General features: G+C 42.6%; 1 pseudogene; it reads right to left on the reverse strand.

Moving 5' to 3' along the window:
* Positions 1 to 3,631: 3,631 nt before the first annotated feature.
* On the reverse strand, positions 3,632 to 4,731 carry LOC129082185 (phosphoserine aminotransferase-like; annotated as a pseudogene).
* Positions 4,732 to 6,587: the final 1,856 nt, after the last annotated feature.

Here is a 6,587-nt window from a genome sequence, read left to right on the forward strand (position 1 = left end):
TATTTCATTGATCTACTTGATTATTTCTATGCTAGTGTCATGTTGGTTTAATTGCTGAGACCTTATAGTGGTTTTAATTTTTTAAATATTTTATAATTAACTTTGGCATTTAAAAATAAATAAAATAAATCTGCATTTAAGAAAGAAAAAGAGAGAGAGATGGAACTCACGTTTTGCGACAACATGGATGCAACTGGAGAATATTAAGCTAAGTGAAATAAGCCAGCTGATGAAACACAAATACCATATGATCTCACCTATAAGTGGACTCTATTCAACAAAATAAACTAACAAACAAAATAAACCTCAGGCATGGAAACATGGAGCAGACTGAAAGTGACTAGAAGGGATGGGGAAAGAGGACAATGGTTGAAAGAAGGAGAAGGCACTAGACAAAGAACATGTATGAATGATCTGTGGACATGGACAACAGCGTGGGAATTGACTGTGGGAGGGGGGATGGTGGTGTGATGGGTGGAGGGGGTAAAGGGGGAAAAATAGAGAAAACTGTAATAGAATAAATATGATTTATAAATTTAAAAAAAAACTATTAAGAGATCCCAATTAAATGATGAAGCTTAGGACTTGAACAGTTGTTTCTCCAAAGAAGATACACACATATTCAATAAGTACATGACAGGTTCTCAGCATCACAAATCACTCAAGAAAGGTTTATCAAAAGCACCTGAGGTATCACCTCACACCCATTTGAATGACTACTACAAAGAACATAAAACAAGTGATGGTGTGGGCATTGAGAAACAGGAACTTGCCCTTTCCCAAAAAGAGATGAATTTTTTTTTTTCAAAAAAAGTTTTTTTATACAGGATGAGTTGCATCTGTGCCTTTACATGTCCAATTTAGGGGTTTTCCTATCACCATTTGAAATTGTTGCTCCACAGTATAAAGAGATTGGTTATATGTTCTTTTTAAACTTGCTTTTAATGTGTTAATTTCAAACTATCTACAGATACAAAGGAAGAGAGATTTTAGCTTGAACATTTTCAGTTTGTTCCCAGAAGTTAGTGGTTTCACCTCTGAGACTTAGAGGTCAGGGGATTTGAGGGGAGAGTTCTAGGGAAGAGAGCAGCTTCCAGCAACGCAGCAGAAATCTGGAGCCTGAAAAGGGATGACCAGTAAGAAACCTGCTGAGGTAGAGCTGCCCCAGGATGACCAGGCTGTGTGCTTGTCCCAAAAGGTGGAGCAAGAGATGATGAGGAACACCTGGCATAGGTTTGGAAACTAGTCCTAAGAGGGAATAAGTGACCAAAATCACTTCCTGTCAATGTAGAGCTGTCATCCTGACCTCCTAGTCTTGTCACTTTTGGCCTCCAGCTTCCTCAGATGGACAAAGTCCTGCCAAGGAACCCTGGAAGAAGCATTGCATTGTCGCTGGGATGGTGAAACCACAGCACAGCACACTGGTTTGAGCTCCATGCAGCCAAGTCAGGCTGTCCTGCAGAAACTTGGTTCTGCAGCTCAGACAGACTCACAGCTTGAAGGTGGCATGGTTTGTTTGTCCATTTGTCATCACATGTGGTATCAACTGGACAGTGTCAGGTCACTGTGCACTCTCAGAGCAACCTGCCCCTGGAGACAAGGCACGGCTGGGTTCCGAGATGCTTAGAAGCCTATAGAGAAACTGCTGAGGTACTGAGAAAAGAAACATTCAACAACCCACTCCAACAGGGTTCTCTCTCTACAGGAGGGGCACCATAACAGCAAAGGGCTGGGGCTCCCCAAAATAGCAGGAACTGACGCCCCTCTAGGGGATGCAGTTGTGATTAAGACATAAGAAAAACATGTTTCTTTCAAACACAATACTTTCTGCTGACCATGCAGTAAGCCAAATTGGGCATGATGCATCTGTCCAGTTGATTTATAAGCAACAAACTTCTGGGGTTTTGTAGCCACAATCCAGTGGGGGAGGTTCATTGAGAAGCAGACCTAAGGGCATGGTTACTCCTTGCTCCCAGACCTCTGCTTCAAGTGCTTTTTAAGAGGGAGCATTGGCTTTAGGGAGATAAAGATTCTCCCACCAGGAGAAATCACCGAGACTGGGCCCAGGGCAAGAGGCTGGTAAGACCTAGGGTGGTGCTGTAGGTATTCCACATAAGGGGCCTGGTGGCCAGCCAGCTCAGGCTCAGGGGAGTGCTGTAGAAGGACGTGATTATTGCGGTGGGCCTGGGTATCAGCTTAGAGTGTGCCCTGGCTTCACTTGTGGAGAGCAGGACCAATAAAATGGCATTTATCCGATCAAGACAGCATAAAGTATATAAAACAAAATGTAGTCATTCTTGTCAATCACAATGGCTGCCAGTCAGTCATGACACTTTGGTTCAAGATGGAAACTACCTAAGTCATGCTAGACACATCTGGCAAAGAGACACACCCAAGATATATGCACACATGATCAAAATACCCATGTATGCAGAGTGGGACCTCCCATAGATAGGCTCCTGGGCAAATTCCACACTTGGCATCAGGGGTGCCAAGACATTTATCAAAAAGATCCAGCAGGGTGGAGTACACCACTTTCAAGGTATAACTAAGACAGCCGAGCTCCACACAACGGTGCTGTTCCATGCCGTGCTGACCTCACATTGGCATTGGCTGCTGGAGGCTCTGCCCTGCTGGACTGAGGACTTTGCTTGCCCTGCTGCCCACCTGGCCTTAGAGATCCTTCCTTGCAAGACACTGACAACTCCCTTGCCCACTGTGCTGTCTCCTGGACCTGTAGACTGAGACTCTGGGACCAGGTTCATTATCCCCCATTGATTGCTGTATGTGTTATAATTCTTTTAGATTGTTAGAGTGTGAGAAGGATACTAATGTATGTTGATGTTCTACTTTCAGTGAAACCACATTCAAATAAAAGCTGAGTGAATAGCATAAATAAATCTCTTAAAGCAGCTTCAAAAGGAAGGAGACAAAACCACTGAAAATATACTGCTATAATGCATAAGGTCCAAAATTCTAACAAATTACCTAAGTCACTACATATATCATTGAAAACCACATCATTAGAAATATAAATGTATAAAGATATAAACTATTTGGTATTAAAAACAGGCCTTGCTATATAAACATATGGTATGTCACTTTTATCTCTTTATGAGAATAACAGTATAAAGATCTCTAATTGGCCCTTTAGCCTAGAACTCCTAAACACTCACCACATGGTCAAGGTTGACCTTAATTGACAATTGTGAAACCCAGAAGCCCCCGCTGCTCTCATTTTGAAAAGGATCAAGATTCAGCACCTAACGAACTCCACCTACCATCAATGCTACGAGTTTGAAATATTAATACTTTGTGTAAGTCCACAGGCAAGTCTGAATACTGAGATCTAGCTAGAAAAAGTAACAGCAAAGACATCATAAGCTGGAATCATTAGAAAAGCTAAAGGGAGTTTTTTTTTAGTGCTTTTAGTTCAAGTCAAAATTAAGGTGTCTGTTCTACCAGCTTTGCAGAGCTGTGGGTATCTTTCTGTTGTCTGAAAAACAAAAGAAAAATCTATAATAAGCATGTTCCTTTGAGAAAAATACCGTTGTTAAGTTTTTGAAGCAGTTCAGTTACTTTAAATTTTGGACACTGTTTGAGGGTAGAGTATATATTGGACAGGATGTATTCACAGCTGATGCATCTCCAAAAATTTCTTCATGAAGCATGCCAGCTCCTGCATATCCTCGATTGTGACAGCATTATATAGACAGGCCCGGATGCCTCCCACAGACCGATGCCCTTTCAAAGAGATCATGTTGAGCTCAAGAGCTTTATCAAGAAATCTTTTTTCCTAAAGCATCGTCCCCTTTGGTGTTGCCAATGTGGAATGGAGTATTCATCTTGCTTCTATTCTGGGGCTCCACTGGACATACATATAATCTTTGCGAATTATCAATGATATCATAAATCATTTGAGATCCGATGGAGCTAAGCTTCTCCATGGCTGCTGCACCACCATTGTTCTTAATCTACTCCAGGACCAAGCCCATGTCATAGATGCTGAAGCAGGGAGATGTGTTGTACAAGTTGTTTGTGGCCTGTAATTTGTACTCCAGAACCAAGGGACACTCTCTGAGGGCAAAGTCCAGCGGGTCACGATAGACAATCACCACCATGACCCCAGCAGAGCCAACGTTCTTCTGTGCACCAGCAAAAACCACCCCAAACTTGGAAATATCCACTGGCTTGCATAGGAAGTTTGAGGACATGTCACAAACCAGCACTGCATCCTTGACGTCAAGGATAAAGTGAAACTCCACACTGTGCATGGTCTCATTAGCAGAGTAATACACGGAGGAGGCCTCAGGGCTCAGGGTTCTGGTGCTTGGGTCTGGAATTTTTGTGTAACTTTCAAGTTTAGTTTGGACGGTATTCACAGTCCCAAACTTCTTGGACTCTTCTGCAGCTCTAGCAGACCATGCTCCCATCACCACATAGTTGGCACACCTTCCTGCTGCCCATACAATCAGGTTTAAGGGAAGAGCACTGAACTGGCCAGACCCATCTCCTTGCACAAAAATCGCCTTGTATTTGTCTGGAACAGCTAGCAGTTCCCGCACAAGATTCTCTGTGTTGTTCAGAAACTTAGCAAAATCTGATGACCTGTGGCTCATTTCACGAACACTAAGCCCAATGCCTTTGTATTCTTTCTGTATCTCTAACAATACCAAGCACGGCAGCTTGGCGGACCAGGCCAAAACTGACCTCTTGCCTCGGGGTGTCCATGCTGCTGTGGCACCGGCAGTGAGTCAGTAGGAGAGAACCAAATGCATGGGCTAGGCGCGTGTGTTACGGGTGTCGACCCTCTGCCTTCTTCCAGTGCCCAGCTGGTGCCCCAGATTTGAAATTCAAACTTTCAAAGCTGAGAGGGGAGTAGTCTGGAGGTTCACCAAATGCTCAGAGTCAAGCATGGAGATCAGTTCACAAATAAACAAAACTGGGACCTGTGTGATGATAGTAAGTAACAGAAATAGTGAATAATGATAGTAGCAGTGATGGTGGTAAGCATGTCTGCAATGCCTTTCTGAAAAGACAGAGGCTGTATGCTAGCTGTTTTTTCTTCATTGGTGGGGAAGTCAGGTGTTTATGGAACATCCAGGTTGAAATGTATTTGCTCCTCCAGGTATTTCTGCAAACTCTTGTTTGCTGGTGTGTAACAAGATAAGAAACTTGAGCTATACTGTAAACTGACTATTTCATTGTGCATCCTGTTTAATTTAGCTTTTTTATAGAAAGACATTCTCAATGAATGAAGTAGTATATTGTATCCATCATCGTAGCCAAGCTTCTTATCTCATAGCTGATCAGCATTTTGCATAGCTCTAGAGATAGCTCTGAGAGTAAAATCTAGGACTTGTCAATGTATTTTTAGTGTTTGATACTATGGAGTACATAAAATTGCCCAGGGAACATACAAAGACTGAGAAGAAGAGACATCCAAGAACAGGGCTCAGAAAGATATCAATAATTTTTATAATTTGCTGAGTATTTACTATGCTAAGTACTTTACATTTATTAGCTCATTCAATCTTCAAAATATCCCAGGTGGTAGGGAGGTATGATTATTCCCATTTTACACAGGAGCAAACCAAAGCTTATATTTAATAATATTCTGCACACAGTTCCAATATGTGTGGGTTTTGCCACACCACCAAGCAATTCTGCCATACCAGTTGGGTGCTGTACAACTTAACTCAATTCTGACACTATCTACCTGGAGATAGTTTTAGATCCCACTGGTTAAAGGCTCAGTCCCACATCACTGCCCCCCCATTTAGATGCCAATTGTAAGTCCAGGTTGTCAGCTGTCCTTCTGAACCACCAGCTATAGATCAGAGTTTTCAATAGCCCCTCCTTGGTTCAATTATAATAATTTGCTAGAATGGCTCACAGAACTTACAGAAACATTTTACTTACCTGATTATTCCTGGTTTATTATAAAAGGATAAACTCAGTGTGAACCCTAAGAAAGAAGATACCTACTTAGAAGGGCTTCTGGTGACTAACTGGACTCAAATTAAAAACAGAGCTTAGCAGGTAATTTGAAACAGGGGCCTCTCACATAACCACACTTATGGGGGAAGCCTGCACTGAATTGCATAACTCCTGAACTGAAATGCTTGTCTGCACTGTGTTCCTGCCATCTGAGCCAACCCTATAAAGGAGTTCCTGGAATTGTATTTCTGCCAGTAGTACTGAGGCTTTCCCTGTCCAATCAAAGCTGTGCAGCAACATCCCTATCAGCATTTTAACCAATAAATTAGCGTGGCTCATTTCTGACCAGTCAGGGCAGTGCCTTTGGACCATACTGTGAGGATTTATAGTCCTCTTTTGTATAAGTGATATTGGTAGACAGCCTGTCCAGATTCCTGGGAGTAAGATAAGGGTGGGAAATAGGAGGGGCCGCCATGGGAGATGGAACTAGGCCAGAGGAATAGAACCTGGGAACTTCTTGCATACTGATCCACATTTCTCAGGATCAGAGGTTGGAGGTTTGAACACTGAGGGTATGGCGTACAGCCACACAATACTTGCAGGAACCACCAGGGGCCATGGTAAGCGCATTGAGTTTTACTTTCACA

This window comes from Pteronotus mesoamericanus, unplaced genomic scaffold, assembly GCF_021234165.1.
Source record: "Pteronotus mesoamericanus isolate MK-2021 breed Mesoamerican mustached bat unplaced genomic scaffold, CSHL_Meso_final scaffold_12, whole genome shotgun sequence".
NCBI classification, from domain to species: Eukaryota; Metazoa; Chordata; class Mammalia; order Chiroptera; family Mormoopidae; genus Pteronotus; species Pteronotus mesoamericanus.